Source organism: Diadema setosum, chromosome 9 (genome assembly GCF_964275005.1).
Source record: "Diadema setosum chromosome 9, eeDiaSeto1, whole genome shotgun sequence".
Taxonomy (NCBI): domain Eukaryota; kingdom Metazoa; phylum Echinodermata; class Echinoidea; order Diadematoida; family Diadematidae; genus Diadema; species Diadema setosum.
Genome location: NC_092693.1, coordinates 26,403,809 through 26,427,566, shown reverse-complemented (window position 1 = coordinate 26,427,566; position 23,758 = coordinate 26,403,809). Strand labels below are relative to the sequence as shown.

The 23,758-nt window shown below is 38.4% G+C and overlaps 1 protein-coding gene and 1 long non-coding RNA gene across 2 annotated transcripts in view; one reads left to right on the top strand and one right to left on the bottom strand.

Annotated features, from left to right (window-relative positions):
* Positions 1-23,758, top strand: part of LOC140232569 (uncharacterized) — an 89,690-nt gene that overhangs the window by 49,918 nt on the left and 16,014 nt on the right. The window lies entirely within an intron of this gene.
* LOC140232634 (uncharacterized) lies at positions 1,135-3,206 on the bottom strand. The gene is made up of 3 exons (XR_011901497.1): positions 3,031-3,206; positions 1,856-1,948; positions 1,135-1,273 (listed from the first exon to the last, which is right to left on the bottom strand). It is a non-coding gene; the product is annotated as an uncharacterized lncRNA (long non-coding RNA).

The window sequence follows — 23,758 nt, the reverse complement described above, 5'->3', positions numbered from 1 at the left end:
AATTTACACATACAGAGTAGAATAATTTAACCACCCCCCTCAAAAAAAAGACCAGTATTTTCAACATTTGGATTTCAATATGCAAATTTCTTATGAATTTTAGGGAAAGTTGGAATTTCATCTAAAATCAATGAAAAATAGAACTCCTTCAGGTTTTCTGTAGAAAAAAAATCTTCCAAATGATGTAATTGATATCCATGACACAAATTCGTACAAATTTTGCACATTTCCTATTTTCCTTTGTTTTTTGTTTTTACAGAATTTTCTGCTTTTTAAAAATGAAAAGGGAAAATCTAGCCATGCTTACTTTAGACAATAATAAAATATAATTTTAAAAACTGTATACCCCCTTGCCCCCAATGTCACTGGAGGGGGGGTGATTACCCACAATTTCAGAACATGAAATGGCGGTTCTCCACAAGACTGAGCATAGAATTCATGTTATTGCTGATATACTCTGTTACTGTTTCACCTTCCAAAGCTCTGATACAAACTTCCAATTTTTGGCTTGATAAAATATCCACGTGTATCAAACATTTTGAAAGCCTCTCATAAAAAGCTTATCATACGATTGACAATCTGTAGATGTCCGAATTTTCACACTGTAACATTGGCAATTCGCCGGGGCAGCGGCTGAGCTGCTGCAAGCAAGAGCACAGAAGTGGTCTCAAGTGATCTGTGTTGGTTGTATACCTGCTGCGATGTGGCATGTGAGAGCCATATGACAGGCGTAGAAGTCCGCATTTCACTGACTGTATATTAGGGAGTTAAGATTGCACCTTGACATACGTTGTAGTCGACATGAACCGATGGCGTCATTTAAGGCTACGTTTACATGGTGCAGTGGACGACGTTCACCCGTCTGAGATGACGTGAAATTGGCAGGTAAGGAGTGAACACATCGACGTACTGTTGAGAGTGAGGCACATGCGCAGTAGCCCTTTTGTTGCAGGCAGACATGATCTCGACTCCGTCCACTAGTGCATGTTCACTGAAATCTTAAACTCCCTATTGGGAAACCACACACAAGTAGACGTGCTAACTACAATAGGTTGTGGGTGTTGACTTTTGTTCCAGCCTTTTTGCAAAATTGTTTATTCCACACTGACGTAGCAATTTCCATTGGATGCTTCCTTGGAGACAAGATACAGCTAGTACAGGGTGCTGAGTAAAGCTAGCTTGTTACTTGCGAATTTTGTTACGGGGCTTGCTCTGGATCCTGAAATGACCAGTCATGTTGGGGATGCCACAGCTGGTTGCTGGACTTAGAGTGCTGGGAAAAGAAGGGGATGTGAAATGAAGATTTGAAATACTGGTGGAACTTCTTTTTGCTACTATAAATTACATTTTAGCCATATACTGAGTATCAACACAGGAGTTTTGGGTCAATTTAACATGAGTCACAAAATTAATGCTCATCTAAGTTAACATATTCATTACTCTTCTTACCCATCATTGCTAATTTTCTAGGGCAAGGTGCTAGGTAAGCATGTGCCCGCTTGCCCTGGGCAAGTCAAAGTCGGGCAAGTGTTGTGGAGCAAAGGCAAAAACTGATTGCTCAAATCAGGCACGGAAAATTCTCAAAGGTGGAATTTTTTTTCTTAATATTCCTCAAATGCCATTATGCAGTTAATGAATTTGATCCTATCAAGGTAGGACAAACTGATCATCCAAATGGATGACTTGGTACACCTGTACCCTCTAGTTACTACAATCTTCACACAAAAGTATATGTTTTCATTGGCTTAAATACTCTTCATAATGATCTGACTTTGCAAGGAGAGGAAATTTGTGAAAACTTTTCAGATTTACCAAAACTATCTTTGTGCTTTAGAATCAGTAATGTGATAATCACCTGATTCTTCTATTGCTGATGGTTGCCTCCAACATGGAATCCACACCTAATCTGTTGCCTTTTGACACCTCCTGGTGGCTATTTCATGATTTTCTGTGCCAGAGATAAAAGTGAAAAGGTGATCCAAATTGTGACTGACACCACACAAGACAGTACACAAGTGCCATTCATCTACCAATATTTCTTGTGAGCAATGGAGAGTGATTCATGGGCTATGGATCACTTTCCAAGAAATATTGGAAGATGAATTAAGCTTTAGAGGCTTATATTTTTCCCTTTCTATTCAATAAAAAAAAAAAACTAACGATTCAAAGATCCATACTATTCATTAAGCAATAAAAAGCAAGTTACAGAAAACAATACATTTTCTATTACAAATATCAGTCTAAAATTCATATCTACAGTCTCTTTAAATCAAATTATAGGCACACTTTTTGGAGTATAAAAGTGGGGAAAATCAAGCAAGTTGAAAGCAAGCTTCACATAACACATTTCCATCATATGAATACATTGTACATCATGTATGACAAAAAAAAAATGAATTAATCTATTCTGCACATATTTTTGTTGAATATTAATTGAACTCAAATGCTCTTTCACTGAAAATGATGTGAATCCTAGCATATTGCAAAATACAGAGTCATAAGTGCACTTATTTGCTTCTTGAGGGTCAAATCAAATGCAAATTTTGCATGTCGATTTTATGCTTATATTACGTACTACCACGGTCATTACTGTATATGTTCTCAATAGATTTTTTTTTTTTAAACATGTAAAATTGTCCCTCGGGGGGGGGGGGGGGGCAACTGCCACTGAAAGGTGGACACCATGCTCATTCAACAAAACATGCAAAAGGTTTTTTTTTTTTTTTCACGGTCAGGCAATGCATGCGCGAACAGTGGAAAGGGTATCGAAATCACAGAAATTTTGAAAAAAGGGTTCGCTTTTCAATAGCTCGATATGTCTTCAGGGAATATATTTTACAACTCATGAAAATCTGAATACGAATACTTCATACGGTGGAAAAAATCGAAGGGTCATTACCGGTACTCATTTAGGGTCCATTTTGAAAGTTCATGAACGAGCATGGTGTCCACGTTGCAATGGCAGTTGCCCCCCGCCCCCGGAATTGTAATTGATGGTGATGAATTATGGGTGCTCGTGTGGTATCATACCTGTGATGTACAAAACCCAAACAAGCCATGATGTCCAGCCTCCAGGACTCAGGGTCAGGGGCTCAGAGGGAGCATTGGTCATCATCATACATGTGCCTTTCTCAACATGAGTGGTAGGGCAGGCTGGTACATGTGTCTCGCATCAGTTCTGCCCTACGTACACGTACGAAGCTCCCATTTGTTGCCGACAAGTGTAGTTCATGTCATGGCTCCTCCAGTCGCCCTCCATTCCTACAAGCACTTTTCATGCTCACTGCAGCTAGCAGCCATACCTTTAAATACGAAATTAAAACAAACAAATTGACAAAAACGATTTCATTACTTCACTGGAAAGTATGAGTTTTGAAAAAAAAGCCACTTCCTGCATTTGAATTGCCACATCAGCAAAAGTAAATTTGTTTCATGTGCTGTATTTTTATAAAGTTGCGTGTTCTCTATAAATTTCTTAAAAGCCTCAATCAACATTGGAAGGCAGTGTCTAACATTGTTCAATCCAAAATTGTTGAATTGTACTTATCTAAAGTTTCATTATATAAATCAATGCAGATTGCAAGAATTCTTATAGAAAACCAATATTAACGAAAACATTTTGAATCAGCAATGTGACAATAGGCCTCCTCCAAAATCCAAATGCAAATTTGACAGTATTCTGCACACAAATAGTAGTAGCATTATGTTTAATTAGTATTAAATTTGCATTCGACATTTCTAGGGTGTTATGTTTCCAGTTCCTCCTTTTTATCCACGAAACATCACCACATATTTGCATGACAACAAAGTTAAAGAGAATTCATTTTTAAAATAGATTTTAACAATGAACACTATAAAGGCTTCATTTAGACAAATACATGTAGCCGGATAACATGATATATTATTTATTTTGCAATCGCAATGTCACTCATTTATCATTATCACTGACAACTGATATATGAACATGCAATCTTCTTGAGTACACACAGCCTCATACTCACAGGCTGTAACACACTAATATGCATGGCTTAGACTGCTTCGTGTTCCATATGGGCCATGGGCTCTGACCTTGTCCTTGTCTGTAAGAATTGTAACATTGTCATTGACAGTGTCAACAACAATAGATTAATTGTGACAATGAATAATATCCTGCCAGTACTATAAACCTTCGGTGAAGCCTTAATTATGTTGAACTTGGATTTCTGTTTAAGTTACATCTTACACATGTTATGACTTATGTACAATGTAGTTGCAAGTTCCGTCTTTGTATTTTGTAATGCCACAGTAGATCTTGATTATTACGGCAAAATTTAGGAAGAATCTTGCAAGTCCTAACAAGCACAATCCTGTCAAGCACAGTCCTGAGCCGATTCCAGTTAGAATATTGTTTCCTTTGATCTAAGGTTGCATTTTCTTCTAACCAGCTAACGAGCTACATCGGTACATCATGTATAGCCTGCATATTCAACACACCGATCTTGATCACTTAAGTCGATTATTTCTGCGTAAGCGGGCTTATAAACTTGCAGTTGCACTGTAAATTACTGCAGAATGTGATTTCATTTTGACAGAAACTGCCCCCACATCTATGTTGGTTACCAATTTAAGCACTAACTGCGACCAGCAGCCCATACGCATAGTGTATGCATGGGGCTGCTGGTCGCAGTTAAGCACCAACACAGAAAATCATATATGGGACTGTGGGAGTAAAAAGAATATTTGCCGAGTGCGAGTGGATGGAGAACAGGCATCAAATAAATTCTTACCGAATTTGACGTGGAATTGTTAGTTCTTTGATGAAACCGGCCTCTTCAGCGAACAGATGCTTTTATGCAGTTCACCTTTCCACTTCCAGTCTCCAAATTTGGCATTCAATCTCCGATCTTTCGAGACGTGTCCTTAAATCGCTTGCGCTGGGGACATCTAACGGTTACAATTCGAACAATGGCACTGCGCTGCGCATACCGCGCGCTGGCGGTTAACGTACGAGCTGTGCTTTTTAATTTTGGCGCGCACGGCCAGGGGATGGCAGAGCGAAGGGGACTATCAATTGGTATATGGCTATGGCAGGGCTCGACACTAACTTTTATTTTTGGTGGCCCGATCGGGCCACCAAAATCATTAATTTTTTTTATTTTTTGGTGGCCCGAAAGTAAAATCTGGTGGCCCGAAAAAAAAATCAAGAAAAACATAAATACTAAATCGGTCCTACTGAACATAGAAAATGAAATATTAAGTATTACTCAAGTGATACATGTACCCATGTCTAAAATAAATGAAGAGAAAATTCAATCATCTTACCGTTATTCTGAGTTCTAAGATTTAGCAAATAGGCTTATAGATTATTATAAAAGTTGATGCCTATTTAGGTGGTCAAAACTTACGTTTGAAACGATAGAGTGGGAGCATTTGCAGACATTATTTTGTGAACATCCGACATCTGTTTTGGCATTACACTGTATAAAGAGCTGGAAGTTACCGTTATTCATTTCTGATTGTAAAAGCAATTATCCAACATTTACTAGTATTTTAACACCATAAGGGAGCCGAATGTTACTATTAATTGTTTTGTTTTTTTCAAATGTAAAAGCAAAGAACTGACATTCATTTTCGCATGTTACGGAGCTGAATGTTATCCTTATTCATTTCTGAACGTGAAAGCAAACATCCCCGATTTATTGTAGCATCTAACTGAGCCGATTGAAACCGTTAATCATTTCCAAATGTAAAAGCAATAATCTGTTATTCATTTTAGCATCGTACGGAGCAGACTATTACCGTTATTCATTTTAAAATTAAAAAATCAAACTTCCAACATTTGTTTCATTATCGTACGGAGTCGAATGTTATTGCTGTCCACTTCCGAAAGTGAAATGAATTACCTGACAATTTAGCATTGTACGGAGCCGAATTTTACTGTTTTTCATTTTTGAACGTCAAGGCAGACATCAGACTTTAAAGGACAAGTTCACCTTCATAGACATGTGGGTTGAGTGAACGCAGCAATATTAGTAGAACACATCAGTGAGAGTTTGAGCAAAATCGGACAATCCGTTAAAAAGTTATGAATTTTTGAAGTTTCTGCTCAGTCACGGCTGGATGAAAAGAGTATACCATGGCTTGTGATGTCACATGAGTACAACGATATAAAGAAAGAATAAAGAAAATTCAACATATTCAATTTTTTTGCATAACAAAAGAACACTCCACTTCTCTCTTTCAGAAGGCAGGGGGAATAGTTTACCCTTAACATACGTCAGCAGCAAGTCGAAGAAATGTGCACTTTATTAATAAAGTAGGCCTAAAGTTTTGTGAAATTCTCTTTTTATTTTCCTTATATAGTTGTACGCATGTGACATCATACACTGTAGTAGTCTTCTCTTCCAGCAGTGACTGCGCAGATACTTAAAATATTCGTAACTTTTGAACAGATTGTCCAATTTTCCTCAAACTTTCACTGATGTGTTCTACTAATATTGCTGCATTCTCTCAATCCTTATGTCCTTTAAATATTCTACCATCAAACGCAGCTGAAAGTTACTGTTATTCATTTCGAAATGTAATAGCAAATGTCCGACATTCATCTTAGCATCGTATGGAGCAGAATATAACATGCTATTTACTTCCGAACGTATACAAGAGCAATCATCTGACATTATTTATTTTAGCATCTTCCTTAGCCGAATGTTATTGCTATTTACTTTCGAAAGTAAAAGCAAACATCCGACATTTATTTAATCATCATTCGGGGTTGAATATCATTGTTATTCATTTCCGAACGTCAAAGGGCAAGGGATCATTCGACATTTATTTTAGCATCTTCCGCAGCTGATCTGTTATTGCTATTTATTTCAAACCTGAACGTGAACATCCGGTATTTATTTTACTATCTACAGTGATCTATGGAGTTGAATATTATTGTTGTTCATTTCCGAACGTCAGAGCAAAATTAATATCTGACATGTATTTTAGGATCATCCGGAGCTGAATGTTGTTGCTATATACATTCGAACATAAAAGCAAACATGAGACATTCTTATTCACCTGAACGTGAACATCCGGTATTTATTTTACTATCTATATGGAGTTGAATATCATGTTTATTCATTTCCGAACGTCAAAGGGATCATTCGACACTTGCTTTAGCATCTTCTGGAGCTGAATGTTGTTGTTATTTACTTTCTAACGTAAAAGCAAACATCCGGCATTTATTTTCTCATCGTACGGAGTTGAATATTATTAGTATTCATTTCCGAACGTCAAAGCTAACATTCCACATTTTTCAGCATCTTCTGGAGCCGAATATTATCCTTATTCAATTCCGAACGCAAAACCAGACATCCGACACTTATTTTAGTATCATACGGAGCCGAATATTACCGTTATTCATTTCCAAAATAAAAAGCAAACATCCGGCATTTATTTTCTCATCGTACGGAGTTGAATGTTATTAGTATTCATTTCCGAACGTCAAAGCTAACATTCCACATTTATTTCATCATCTTCTGGAGCCGAATGTTATCCTTATTCATTTCCGAACGCAAAATCAAACATCCGACACTTATTTTAGTATCATACGGAGCCGAATATTACCATTATTCATTTCCAAAATAAAAAGCAAACATCTGACATTCATTTTAGCATCTTACGGAGCCGATTGTTACCGCTGTCCATCTACAAAAGTAAAGGCAATTATCCGACATTTTGGTGGCCCGATTGGGCCACCAAAATCTTCATTTCTGAAATGTTGGTGGCCCGACGCGCGTTTTTGGTGGCCCCGGGCCACCGGGCCACCGGTAGTGTCGAGCTCTGGCTATGTCATGTAACGATTCTCCATTTTGACAAGTATTTTAGATCTACCAAGGTTTGGTAAAAGATTTAGAGTGAAATATGTACATATACAGTAAACTTTAACCCTTTTATACAACACGTCTAGATTAGGTTAATAAATGACGTGAAATTGACGTCTTTATCTGGTTGCGGGAATGCATTAGCTCTGGTCAAAAAGCGACGTAAAACTGGCGTCTTAATCCCGACATGAAAGCAGGAGAAAAACACTGGTAATTTATTGGTCAATAACTGACGTAAATGTCACAGCATACTATTTTAGTTGTGCAATTCATTCGCCGTTGAAAGTCGTCATAAAGATGTTGTATATGTCTTAACACGACGTATGACCAGTTGACCTGTTTACGACCAATAAAAGACGTTTTTTTTTTTTTGCGACGAGTGTCTGCTATCACTAAACAGTATCAGGGATGGTGAATGGTCGTCATAATAGAACATGTATGGTGGTAATATGGGGTATGTATGGTCGCTATATGGTGTATGTATGGTGGTTATATGGTGTATAAATGGTAGATATATGGTACTTCTGTGGTAGATGAGTGGTGGTTATATGGTGTAGGTATCATGGCGGTCATGATGGTAGCTGTATGGTGCTTCTGGGGTAGTTTTATGTATGGTGATTATATGGTAGAAGTATGGTAGTATTTGGTAGATGTATGATACTAGTATGATATATGTATGGTGCTTATATATGGTGTATGATGGTTATATGGTAGGCATATGGTGGTATGATTGCACCATTTACCCACCATAGAAGTTATAGAACCACCATGCATACACCATAAACACCATACATAAATCATACTTCGTTCATATAATTACCATATATCTACCATAAACCAAAACAGCTAACACAAATGACGCATTAATCTGCCACAGATATCTACCACAGTCACCATACAATGTCCCATGTTAGCACCTAATATCTACCATATAACTACAATGCATCTATTACCATCATAGAACCAACACTATACTTAACAGCCATATTTTGTTCACATGGTTAATTACCTGTATGAAAACAAAAACCGAGTCATGAAAAAGATGTAACACAATAAAAAATATTTTAATATATGAGCTGCATAGAGAAGTATATATAACAGAAATGTCTGTATGTACCATATTCACCATATTCTACACCATACGGTATATTGTAGAACAAGCATCTACCATACAGATGTACCATACGCGATCTACTCACCATAATATATACACCATATGTGATATACCATAGAACAAGCACCTGTCATACAAATGTACCATATTTATTCTACTCACCATGATTAACACTACGTGGTATACCATAGAACAGGCATCTACCATACAGATGTACCATATTCATTCTATAATTCTACTCGCCATCATTTACACAATGTGGTATACCATAGAACAAGCATCTACCATACAAATATACCGTATATATATGCATTCTATGATACACTATAAATTTACACCATGTGGTATACCATAAAACAAGCATCTACGATATTCATTCTACTCACCATATATTTACACCATGTAGTATACCATAAGACACGCATCTACCATAGAGATATACCATATCCATAAATCTGCTCGCCATATATTTACACCATTTGGTATACCATAGAACGCATATCTACCATACAGATGTACCATATGCACTTTATTCATCATAAATTTGCACCATGTGGTATACCATAGAACATGCATCTACCATAGAGATGTACCATATGTAGTCTACTCACCTTGTATCTACACCATATGGTGTACCATAGAACGCATATCTACCATACAGATGTACCATACACACTTTATTCACCATAAATTTGCACCATGTGGTATACCATAGAACATGCATCTACCATAGAGATGTACCATATGCAGTCTACTCACCTTGTATCTACACCATATGGTGTACCATAGAACGCATATCTACCATACAGATGTACCATATGCAGTCTACTCACCTTGTATCTACACCATATGGTGTACCATAGAACGCATATCTACCATACAGATGTACCATATACACTTTATTCACCATAAATTTGCACCATGTGGTATACCATAGAACATGCATCTACCATAGAGATGTACCATATGCAGTCTACTCACCTTGTATCTACACCATATGGTATACCATAGAACAAGCATCTACCATACAGATGTACCATATGCACTTTATTCACCATAAATTTGCACCATGTGGTATACCATAGAACATGCATCTACCATAGAGATGTACCATATGCAGTCTACTCACCATGTGTCTACACCATATGGTATACCATAGAACAAGCATCTACCATACAGATGTACCATATATGCAATATTCCCACCATATATTTACACTATATGGTATACCATAGAGCAATCATCTACCATAGAGTTGTACCATAGATTTACCATACACCATAGAGCCATACCATACATGTACCATACAATTTTTTTTTGTAAGGGGAGTATTGGTCATCATCATACATGTGCCTTTCTCAGCATGAGTGGTAGGGCAGGCTGGTACATATGTGTCTCGCATCAGTTCTGCCCTACATGTACGAAGCTCCCATTTGTTGCCGACAAGTGTAGTTCATGTCATGGCTCCTCCAGTCGCCCTCCATTCCTACAAGCACTTTTCATGCTCACTGCTAGCAGCAATACCTGTAAATATGAAATTAAAACAAACAAATTGACAAAAACGATTTCATTACTTCACTGGAAAGTATGAGTTTTGAAAAAAAAAGGCCACTTCCTGCATATGCCACATCAGCAAAAGTAAATTTGTTTCATGTGCTGTATTTTTATAAAGTTGTATGTTCTATATAAATTTTTTAAAAGCCTTCTCAGTCAACATTGGAAGGCAGTGTCTAACTTTGTTCAATTTAAAATTGTTGAATTGTACTACTAATGTAAAGTTTCATTGTATAAAATCAATGCAGATTGCAAGAATTCTTATAGAAAACCAATATTAACAAAAACATTTTGAATCAGCAATGTGACAATAGGCCTCCTCCAAAATCCAAATGCAAATTTGCCAGTATTCTGCACATAAATAGTACTTAGTATCATTATGTTTAACTAGTATTAAATTTGCATTCTACATTTTTAGGGTATTATGTTTCCAGTTCCTCCTTTTTATCCATGAAATATTACCACACACTTGCATGACAACAAAGTTCGAGAATTCATTTTTGAAATAGATTGTAACAATGAACGCTGTTACAGTTTAAGGGTAAAGGCTTCATTTAGACTAATAGCAGGATAACATGATATATTATTTATTTCGCAATGTCACTCATTTATCATTATCACTAACGACTGATACATGAACATGCAATCTTCTTGAGTACACACAGCCTCATACTCACAAGCTGTAACACACTGATATGCATGGGTTAGACTGCTTTGTGTTCCATATGGGCCATGGGCTCTGACCTTGTCCTTGTCTGTGAGAATTGTAACATTGTCATTGACAGTGTCAACGACAATAGATTAATGAATAATATCCTGCCAGTGCTAAACCTTGGGTGAAGCCTTAATTATGTTGAACTTGGATTTCTGTTTAAGTTACACATGTTAGTTGCAAGTTATTACATTGATTCTGACAAGTATTGTCTTTGTATTTTGTAATGCCCACCGTAGATCTTGATTATTACGGCAAAATTTAGGAAGAATCTTACAAGTCCTGTCAAGCACAGTCCTGAGCTGATTCCAGTTAGAATATTGTTTCCTTTGATTTAAGGTTGCATTTTCTTCTAACCAGCTAACGAGCTACATGTATCTGCATATTCAAAAATCAAATCGAATGAAATTAAGAGATGGGGTTTGATCCCTTCCCGCACGGGCGGGCAATGCGACAGGCCCCCGGAATCTCTCCCCAATTACCGTATCGCGAGCTCCGTCCTCCCCCGGGTCCGTCGGCCTGCCTACACGCGATAATGCGGCCCATACCGATTCAGCCCCTGTACTTCAACAATCTCGATGCCGAACCCGTGATAGGACTTCCCCCCGTCGGAGAGAGAGGGAAGATATTGGGTCTCACTTCCACTCTCGCGATCCTACAATCAGTTTGGGTGGTTATTCCGATGATGAGTTTGGATACCGCCCCCCAAAAAAAGCCTCTCGTGCAAATACTCGACACACAAAATTCTTGCACAGAATAGCTACCGTGCAAAAAACAGAAGAATGGGATTAGATTGATGTGGTACAACTACTCATCATTTCATCACTCTAAAGTGCTGGAGAGATACTGTTCAAAAGACAGTGTACTTTTACAATCATTTTAACCCCTAAGTGTCACATACAGGTGAAGCCATTACATTCAACATTCCATCCATATCATGTTTTGTGCACAAATTGCCTAGAGTAATTTGATGTTTTTCAAAAGTTGATCACATTCTATTTTGAGCATGTTGCCAATATTTTAGGATGCCGCATAGCATGCTGCTGGTATTTGAGGATGTTGCACAAAAATTTGGGTATATTGCAGCGTAATGCTCAAATTCCTCATGAACCATACTAATAATGGGTTGAAAAAAGAAAGAAAGAAAAAGAGGAATACCTCACCCTTCATGAACAAGCGGGAGAAAGTATGACATCAGTAGATGGACTTCTCTGCACCAGAATTCAGCCAGGAGGATGCCATACACATATTGACGTAAATCAGCGCTGCATGTACTTGTACCCATGAAAGCAGCTAGCTAGGGGACAGCCTGATCGATGGTCATGGATGGACTTCAAGTCTTCTATGGAGAAACCTTCTCGTGTCAGCCACTGGCACAATCAATCATTGATTCTGATGAGGAAAAAATAATAACACAACATAACGATAATAGTGATGCTTGAGAGAAGTGAAGTAAGGTTAGGCAGAAAAATCACACAGGAATCACTTAAGTGGGAAATGAAGTAACATACAAAATACAACATTGGATGATTTAAAGTTTGGTGCTTGTGCTAGTTCTCAAATGACTGCTAGAATAAAAGACTCCCAAATATTCTACAAAGTCGCATAGCATGCTGCTGGTTTTTGAGGATGTTGCACAAGAATTTGGGTATGTTACAGCGATATGCTCAAATTCCTCTTGAACCATACTAATACTGAGTTGAAATAAAGAAATAAAGAAAAAGGAATACCTTAATTCTCCTCGATGACATGGTCAAGCGGGAAAAAACATGACATCAGATGATCCACTTCTTTGTACCAGAATTCAGCCAGAAGGATGCCATGTACACATATTGATATAAATAGGCGCTGCATGTGCATCATGTGCTTGTACCCATGAAAGGAGCAAGCTAGTGGACAGCACGATCAATGGTCATGGATGGACCTCAAGTCTTCTGTGGAAACACCTTCTCACATCAGCCACCTGCACAATCAATCTTTGATTCTGATGAGGAAAAAAAAAAAAACACACGACATAACATTAATACACGTATTAATGATTGAGAGAAGAGAAATAAGGTTAGCCAGAAAAATCACACAACAATCAGTTAGGTGAATGAAATACTGGTATAACATACAAATTACAAAATACAGCATCCTTTGCCATTGGGGGATTTCAAGATCAGTGCTAGTGCTAGCTCCCAAATGACTGACTTAAACTGAGCTCCAACACCGACGGTCGGATTAACTAAGTGATACTAATCAAAGTTATTGATCCCCAGCAATAGGTGTTGGAATCACAGCATCGCGAGGTCCGTGAGATGGCGCATGATTACACTCGAATATTAAAAGATGCAGGACTGCTTAGTTTTTAGACACAAAGTGAGGAAGACAGATTAAAATGCCCCATATTGCAACCATTCTTTAAAACACAACTAACTTAATATTTTATTTTATGCTTCCAGGCTCAGATTTATGTAGCCACATGCTTGTGTAGGGCCTACGTTTCGTGGCGTGGGTGACCATTGCATTAGCATAAAATGTACATGTACAGGCCTAACTCTTACACTAATGGCGGAGCTCGGTTCAGCAGACGACATTCTTTGATTTCAACACCAAGCCCAGGACTTGACTGAAAGATTGGTCTGTATCTCGTCGACGGGGATTGTTCCACAGAGCAGAGACTGCATCTGGCTTTTCGGATCCCCTCCTATAGACATAGTCAGGAGGTAGAGAGCCATAAGTAATGTCAAAAAAAATAAAAGACTCCTCCACCGGACAGACAAATCTTTCACAGGTTTGCCCAGCATCAGCAACCAGAAATTTATGACATATTTTTGAGGTCATCCTACCAGCACCTACGGACTTCAAGTTCACTTCAGTTTTATCGCCAGTCCCAGTGGCTGCCAGTGCTAAAGTTTGTGCTGAGACACGATCAAAGAGTATAGAAGCTAAGAGGGTGTACTCTCGCGATTTCGCACGCAAACGGGTGTAGTACGCCATGAAGCCCAACAGCGACCATTTTAGTAGTAATACCGCGAGCTTTTTAACACGTGAGCCTATGGAGCAAACCTTACCTTCCTTTCATTTTCTTCATTTTAAGGAAGCACACAGCGGTAGAATTGCGTTTCAGACCTCAAAATATCACAAAAAGTATGTTTTCTCTTGATACGTTAAAAGAAATTTGAAGTAATGTCATTACTTTTTAATCTATAGTCCCTCAAAGTTTGTGTTTGAGCTGACAAACGCCGTCTATCTCTTTCTCTCTCCCTCCCGAAACATAGTTTGGTCTACCTACTTCAGCTCAAACTTTGTGGGACTGCAGATTGGAAAGTAAATGACATTTTTTTCAAATACATTTCATGGTCAGACAGGAATGATACTTCTTACAACAAAACAAGATCCTAAGTACATGTACATATCTTCCCCTGTATGCCTCCTAAAAAGGGAAAAAATGAAAGGGAGACAGAAATACGAGGGCCCAGTGATACGGCACTGATATTATGATCATGTAATATATGCCCTCTATCGGTCTGTTGCTTTCAGTGGCGCAATGGCGTTGGCGTCCGTATTTCGCCCATGAGCATACTATGCGGATTCGCGGGATCATGCCGTCAATCTCTCGTTTGAGGCGAAACCCCAGCCGGATTTAGTCCACAGTGGGGTGCGTTTATTTGTCGTTTGAGAGCGGGAGTCGAAGTACTTGTCCATTGCAAATAAACTTTCTGCTGAGGCGTGACAAACCTGGAGGCCAAGCCAGGGTTTGATGACTCCAGCAGCTGTCGTATTACGTAAGAGCATGATAAGGATACCTGCCTGTGGCAGACCATTCAAAGTGAACTCAATTTTCTCTATCCTTTCTAAAGTTTTCAATTTTATATTCTATTGAGAAATTCTATGGTCATCCATTTTACATTTCGAACGAAAAAAATTGACCCGTAAATAACGAAAATACAGGAATAAGAAGGAGAGCATTGCCAGTTTGCCGGTGCTGACAATGTGCTATTTGGCAGTGAGTTACAACGGGGAGGTGAGACTACCTCCCTGGCCTGCTGACTGGATCATTGAGAAAGCAGCTGTCGTATTACGTAAGAGCATGATAAGGATATCTGCCTGTGGCAGACCATTCAAAGTGAACTCAATTTTCTCTATCCTTTCTAAAGTTTTCAATTTTATATTCTATTGAGAAATTCTATGATCATCCATTTTACATTTCGAACGAAAAAAATCGACCCGTAAATAACGAAAATACAGGAATAAGAAGGAGAGCGTTGCCAGTTTGCCGGTGCTGACAATGTGCTATTTGGCAGTGAGTTACAACGGGGAGGTGAGACTACCTCCCTGGTTACAATCAGCCTGCTGACTGGATGATTGAGAAAGAGAGAGAGAGGGAGAGAGAGAGAGAGAGGGGGGGGGGGAGAGCGAGGTAGTTTGCAGGCACAAACCCTTGTTGGTCGTAAAGGAGTCTGCGCCAAGACTACTACATGCACCACTTTGGCACTGTCCCATAGGCCCTGTGTTGAAGCTTCTCCCAACTGGGAGAGGCTGCAGTGTAGTGGTGTGTGTATTAGTCTTGGTGCATGCAGACTCCTATACGACCAACAAGGGTTTGTGCCTGCAAACTAGGAGAGGGGGGAGAGATGGGGGAGGGAGAAGGTGAGAGCAAAATGGAATGACAATAGTTCCGGTCACTACAGTACAGGCATGCTCTGTCTGCATACGCTGAATGTCTACACTCGCACACACACACACGTACACACACACACGCACCATGGAGCTACATGGCCCATGCCAAAACCAAAACAATCTCCTCCTCTCGCGGTGCCCCCCCCCCCCCCCCCCCTCCTGTGGCGCTGTGGCGATGACTGATGCTTAGATTAGGCCAGGGTCAAGAAACAGGTGTTTTATATCTTTGACTTTAAGTCATTGATTGCCAAGATATGCACTGGCATTATTTACTGGGGTGTAGCTCTTCAAACGAGTGATTTTCGTCATGTAAGCCCTCTTAGCGTAGCTTCTACTAGTATACTCTTTGATTCACTGGAGCAGTTACCACTAGCAGAAAACTGTTGTTGATGTAGTTTGCACCGAACCTGATATCACCCAATATGAGGTATGCCTAGGCCTAACGGTTAACAAGTTAAAACTACCGACTACCGTCTTGTAGAATTTACGTAGCACAGTAACACTAACAGTTCAGTAGCTGAGTTAGAACAACTCATTCCAAACTCTCGAGCTCTCATGTCATACTCTCACAGTCTCACTCTCAGATACAGACCAGTCTAACTGGTAATGTAGTGTTGTTTGAACACTAGAGACTTCTAGTGTGAGACGGTCTAGCTAACGACTAGTGGTAACGTTAAGGGTCTATGGCGACGTAGCCCGACCAGACGCTGTTCGTACGCTGGGGCGGCAGGCTGGGCTGTGTATGGTTAACGGCGACTAAACGTTAACGGCATTAGACGAGTCTGTTAAAAATAAATAAATAAATACCCAAGTAGGTTTCTATATTGTAGACTCTAATATATATATGTATTATATTCAGTTGGCTTAAAAGTAAAGCCAAACCCAAAGTAAAATGCTTGCCCTGCCATGCGAAGTATTATCCCCATCGATAGCCCACAATATTGATACGATCATGCGAAATTTGCACAGCAGGACCGCTGCCAGCCCCCGGATCAGTCGGGACAATCAATGCAAATCTTGCTGCTGATTATTTTAGCTAAGATTAGGTCTACTAATAATGTATTAAAAGTTATGTTGACCAACCTTCCTCATAGAATCCCAAAGGAGCAGTTCCTCTTTTTCTTAGGGGCCTTTTTCTTGCCATTTCTCAAAATATTAGATGGCTTGTACATCGAGATGTTTGACTCAGAGATCATCATGAACGTTTGAAATGAACAGCGAAAATTGTACATACTCACACCGTGTGTATTTTTTGAGCGGTCGCGGTCAATAACGGTTCAGCAGTACATACACATAAGGTTCAATCAGCGACAACAACAACACGCACATGACATCTTACGTTACATTATTATCAAGAAAACTTTTAATCATTAATTTTTTGGTTTTTAATCGAAAAATACATTTTTAAAAACTTTTTTAGTGCAAACAACTTTTTTGTTCTATGTGTCAATGTTTTTTGTGCTCCTCATATCAACAACCCGGATCTCCCACTCATCGTACACAATTACTACACGCCAATTGCATTCATATAGTTTTCTATTGTTGTGTGTACATGTCAAAGCTACGGGGAATGAACGGGCGGCAATGGGTTACTACCTTTTTACTTTTTCACGAGTATGTAATCTCATTTAAGGTTTTTACGTGCTTTATTCCGTAGTGAATAGATGTTGCATTTTAGGAATGCTGTAAATCAACCAAGTGAAGCAGCTTTTTGCTTGCAATGGTAAGACTACTGTTTGTTTACATATAACACCTGTTGAAGCCGAACAGGTGGTTGCATTAGATGAATGTCCGTCATGACTTACATTGGCATTGCGGCCGTCAAAGTATGAGTTTTCATATTGATTTTTGTAATCGACATCATTCAATAATTATAGTGTACGTGGTTTAAACTTTGGTACAACGAAAGGTTAACCATGGTTTAATGACCACTGTTCTTATGCTATCATACAAGGTTCCATGGTTAGAAATTCTAGAATATGGTTTTATTACTATTTTTCTGCACTATCATGAAACCACGGTTGAAACCATTGTTAAAATAATGGTGTATAACCACTTTTTCAACCGTGGGTAAACAAAAGTTAAACCATGGTTTTATAACCACTGTTCTTATGAGCTATCATACAACCATGGTGAAAATCATGGCTTTTTAACCGCCTCTTCACTATCATAAAATCATGGTTAGAACCATTGTTTCATAACCATCCTTTGCACACTATGATAAAACCATGATTCAAATCCTGGTGTATGACCATCATTTTCAACCTTGGTAAAATGGAATTATAACTATTGTTTTAAAACCGCTGTTTCACACTTTCATTAAACTACTGTTAAAGTCATGGTTATATAACCATCGTTTTTTAAATATGATAAAACCATGGTTACTATCATGGTTAATAGCCATCGTTTTCAACCTTTGTAAAACGAAAGTTTAACCATGGTATTATAACTAGTGTTTTTATGCTATCATAAAACCACGGTTAAAATCATGGTTTTATAACTATCGTTTTTACACTATCATAAAACCACGATGAAATCATGGTTTTATAGCAATGGTTTTCAACCTTAGTAGAACAAGAGTTACACCATGGTTTCCTAACCATTGTTTTTATACTATTGTGAAACCGTGGTGACAACCATTGTTATATTATTATGTCATTTTTACCAAAGTAGCACGATGGTTTTGCTGTGGTTTTCTCACCATTGTTTCTTTAATTTCTTAAAACTGTGGTATAACGATGATTTTTTTAAACCATGGTTGTAAAACCGTCGTAAAATGAAAATGTTATCATAACTATGGGATTTTAACAATGGTATTACCACACTTCTGCCACACATTTACCATGGTTAAAAAAATCATGGACTACCATCGATCCATTGTAAAACCATCCATATGGTTGTAAAACCATGGGTTTTTTTTTTTTATAAGGGTCGAACCCTGGCACCCTGGAATGCGTACCGCTTTTAAGTTCTGTAAAGAGGATCGTGGCAAAATGGCAAAAATTAATCATAATTTACACATGTATCTCATATAACCTCCATCTACAATGTATGCTTCTCAACTGGTGAACCCAAAATCCTATGTGCAAGCGAGACAATAATAGTAGGCCTACTATACACACACATATAACAACATATGCAAAATATGATCATGCGATCTAATTACCCAACCTTCAACTGCAACGCTACTGTTAACCATTGCTGAATCCCCCCCCCCTTAGATTCTAGTCACATTAGTAACCACAAATAACTTACATCAGTTATATTTTCTTTGATCTGAACAACAACCATGCAATATCAATGTATCTTTACTTCGTGCAAATTTCCCAATCTAATCAGTGATAATATTTAAACAAAACCAAAAACCAATGCATGACTCATCAGAACGAAGCAGAGGAAGAATCACATCTCCCTCTGAATGCATAAATAATTTGTTTAATTTAATTCAATTTATTCTTTTCATAATGCAAAACATCTATACAGCGTTACTCATACCTGAATCCAACAAGGGAAACTGTGTGTTACGAGTTCTTGCTTTTCAGAGCATGTTGTACAAACCTGCTGCAATATACAACGATAACACAAATTAATCATCTCACAGTACGATGCATCATGATTATAACTACTACATTAAATGTAAAATGTGACCAAAACTGTCGAAGCAGTGAAGCGTACATGCCCCTCACTGTACGTAGAGTGTCTTTTGTTTCTCTTTGTTCCTCTACAATTCCTCAACTGCGGTTTGCCAAGGCATTTTTATCGGCAAAGTGAACAGGCTATGATTTGTTGACTAACTACTGACCAAAATCTGTACTTTTGCCTGCCTATGGTCACTCTCTTGGGCGAGGCAAATCCCTCGTGAGTAACTGGACATAAAACATAAATCAACTTTTGTGACTGTTGCCAAGTGACCTAATTTTATTCTCTTCCTACTTTGCCATACCACCTTCGCTAAGGCTGATGCAAACCTTTCTTTCCCTTTTTCCCTCCATCTCTCTTCTCCTCTCACTCGCTCCCTGCTTCTCTTCTTTTTTCCTCTCTCCATTGTCCGAAAGCGACTTGATAAAGTACACAGAGCATGAGTCATAACCAAGATGGTAGTCGCTCACTCCTAGTACCCATCATCGTTGACGGAAACTTTTGAACACCATTATCACTTCTTGATGCAAAATTACAAAACACAATATCAACACCTATGGTCGACAACTTAAAACAAACTCATTCTAACGTGTGGAATTCTCACCAAACAAGGAAAACAGTATCGTACTGTAAAAGTGGAAATTTTTGCGGTGTTGAAATTTTCGCGCACTTTGCACAAACAGAAACTAGCGTGAAAATAAAAGCACGCAAACATTTGTGCTGACCATATGTTCCAGTAGTTGATGTCTTCATTCCGTGGAATTAAAAACGTGCGAAACTCTTCTTACCCAGCTGAGCACGAAAAATTAGTCGTGCAAAAATATCCACCTTTACAGTATACGAAACTAATGTACAATGAAAATGCAATACAGTAGACCATTATCACCTAATAATGTCATAATTCTCCCTGAAGAGACTCTCTAAAACAATGTGCTGAGACACAATTCATTACTGGACGTTTCTCTATCCACTTATAAATTGAAATATTGAATTAATTCATGATTTTCTCCAAAATAGGGATGAGCGTCCAAAACTTTACCTTTTCCTCCAATGCAACACGTGTCCTCTTCCTCTGGCCATTCTTAGAGGGAATGAAAGTCACACAATCTCTCCGACCCGACCCAAGGAAGATTTCTGACCCAATCACTCTTTTCTTTCTAATTATCATACTTGATCTAAAATAATCTTAGTTTTCCACAAAGCAAAATAAACTTGAGTATACCTTTCGGGAATCACAATACCAGAAACTACGTACAATGTATGTCTGAAAATATCTTAGTCGATGTTTTTATTTCATAATTTTCTCCTGGAGAGTTACTTGCTTGCCCACAGATGACTGCATGATGTCATCGCAGGTCAAGCAGTTTTCTACAAAATACAACCCAATTAAAGCTATTCTCCCCTAGCTAAACAGCAATATCAATAGATTAACCTGTAAGCAAAATCACTTTTAAATCCCGTTCATGCGCTGTAGGAAAGTGTTCCTTTCCAACCATCTTCATCAGCCATCAGCCAATATTATCAGATTTACTTTAATCAACTGTAAATTTAAATCTTGTCAGTTTTTCATTTCCCATCACAAACTTGATCAGTTTCAATCTTGGTACAGGGCTCACCCATTAATCATGAACTGCTTTAGCGGGAATCCTGATTAAGTGCAACAAAAATGATGAAACAATCTTTTCTGATTTCTTTTTTCTTTTTTTGACAAACTAAAGACATGGGGGTAATGTGTTCTTCATTACCTGATTTGAACTTCCATGTTGTCAACAATTGTTCCCAGCACTGCTATGTTGGACTCCCGTCTCGGTCTGTCAAATTTGTGCTGGCACCGTTTGCCGTGTACAGTATGTCAAAAAAAAATGAAAATCACAATCGGATTTTCGCATTGATAACTTCCAGTATGATCAAACTGTCTGAATGCTATTTCAGAGTCTAAAAATCTTAGCTTCTTTTTTTTTTTTTTTGCAGGAAACCCCGCCCAATTTGGGTGAGTAGTCACTACAGAAAAATGTGGATTGTTAAAAAGCATGTCATGGGTCAGGTTTTTCCAAGTTTAGCACTTGGATGCACATGGAACTGCATGTGTGAACACAGTGCACGAACTTGGAGGTAAGGGATTCCAAACATGCTCTACAAAAATCCCAATTTCTCTTTGACCACTGAAGCAAATCAGATGGAGTTTTCTGTGAGATGTAGGTAATAAGTTATAGTTTCATATCCTGAATTGTATTTGGATTGATTCACTGTTTTTAAAGATAATAAAAAGTTTTGGTACCTCAAAAATTTCCTTGTCTTAGTTTGTGTTTCAGGTTAAAGTACCTTCCATATAACTAACACTGTGAGACTTACTCGCCCCAAAGTGCTCTCATGTCTTAGTAATCATGCAATTAACTGCGACCAGCAGCCCCATACGCATAGCGACCAGCAGTCCAATACGCATAGCGTAATCGCGCTTCGCATTGTAGCATTCAGGATCATGACAGATTTAGTATCGCGGGATAAATGTTAACTTAAAATCCCAAAAATTCTTCAATTTGAAGACTTACCAATTAAGGTGAAGTATTGAAAACAGGCTTCGGGCAACGTTTGGTTCTGCCTACAGTCCCTTTCTGTTCGAATTGATGACTGAATGTGACTCGGCCGAGAGGACCTTGGGAGAGCTACATACACCATGTACACTGAATACTACAGCCAGTGCATGCGAACACATCACATGCGCACAAATTTCAAATCCCATATCAACGGATAAGATGTTTGTGTGCGCATGCGCTGGCCGTAGTAGTCAGTGTATGCATGGACCTACAAAAAATTCCATGGTGTATGCATCGGTCCATGGTGTATGTAGCTCTCCCAAGGTCCTCTCGACCGAGTCACATTCAGTCATCAATTCGAAAAGAAAGGGACTATTGGCAGAACCAAACGTTGTTCGAAGTCTGTTTTCAATACTTCAACTTAATTGGTAAGTGTTCAAATCGAAGAAATTTTGGGATTTTAAATTGACATTTACCCGCGACACTAATTCTGTCATGATCCTGAATGTTACAATGCGAAGCCCCATGACGCTATGCGTATGGGGCTGCTGGTCGCAGTTAGCTATGCGTACAATGGGCTGCACGCTGCTGGTCGCAGTCAGTGGTTTCGTACAATATTTATCGACGCTGTACGGCGACGGCTCTGGTACGAAACCATTATTGCATGATTACTAAGACATGAGAGCACTTTGGGGCGAGTAATTCTCACAGACAACGTACTTTAACGTAAAACACAAACCAAGACAAGGAAATTCAGGGAAACTTTTGAGGTACCAAAACTTTTTATTATCTTTAAAGTTATCATTGTGGAGGTCCCGTTGTAATTGTTTTGGGGAACATACGGTATAGCCATGTCAACTGAGAGTAGATTTCAACCTTTTGAGGCATTATATATTTGGCCTACCTCTGGAGCATGTTGGATGACTCTTCCATTATCACATTACTCATTTTAGTCATATTTTTTAAGAGTTATTCATGTCTTTATTCCATATGTCTGTCTTTGTTATATACCTGGTATTGAGTGAGCACTACAAACTCTCATATAAATATGTGATGGTTCAGTGTAAACAACATCTCTTGTATTGTTTTCCTGTATGAAGAGTTCCTTTCTGAAATCTGCTGAATCCATTTTTTCTGAAATTGGACTTTTTTACAAATAAGTATTCATGTTTAGTGATCATACACAATAAACTCTTCAAAGTATTGTAATTCTTGTGAGAAAATGGAGAAATCAGGCAATGAGAAATGAAAATTAGTTTGTTTTCTTTTTGTTTTGTTTTGTTTTTTGTTTGTTTTCGGGATGCCAAAAGATTAGCCATTTCTGGCTTGTTGTGAAAGGTGCTAAATTCAACTTGGTCTAATCAGGAACTCATGTTCATGCTTGGCTGCACTTTGACCCCAGAGCAAGGCCAGGCTGGCTAGCTCTCCTAGCTGTGTAGCTTCACAGATGAATCATGCACATATTACTTGATGATTATACTTTACTATCTTTCACATCTATTTATATAAATCCTTTGGAGAGACTGGAGGAGAATGTGTAGAGATAACAAACCATCCAAGAAAAATACATAAATTGACAAAAACTAGTCACTGTAACATTTATATGTTGCATATCACAATGTTGAAATTTCTGTTCCAAAAGGTGCTAGAATTGGAATAATTGCCAAGAATATAATTTTTTTTTGGAAAA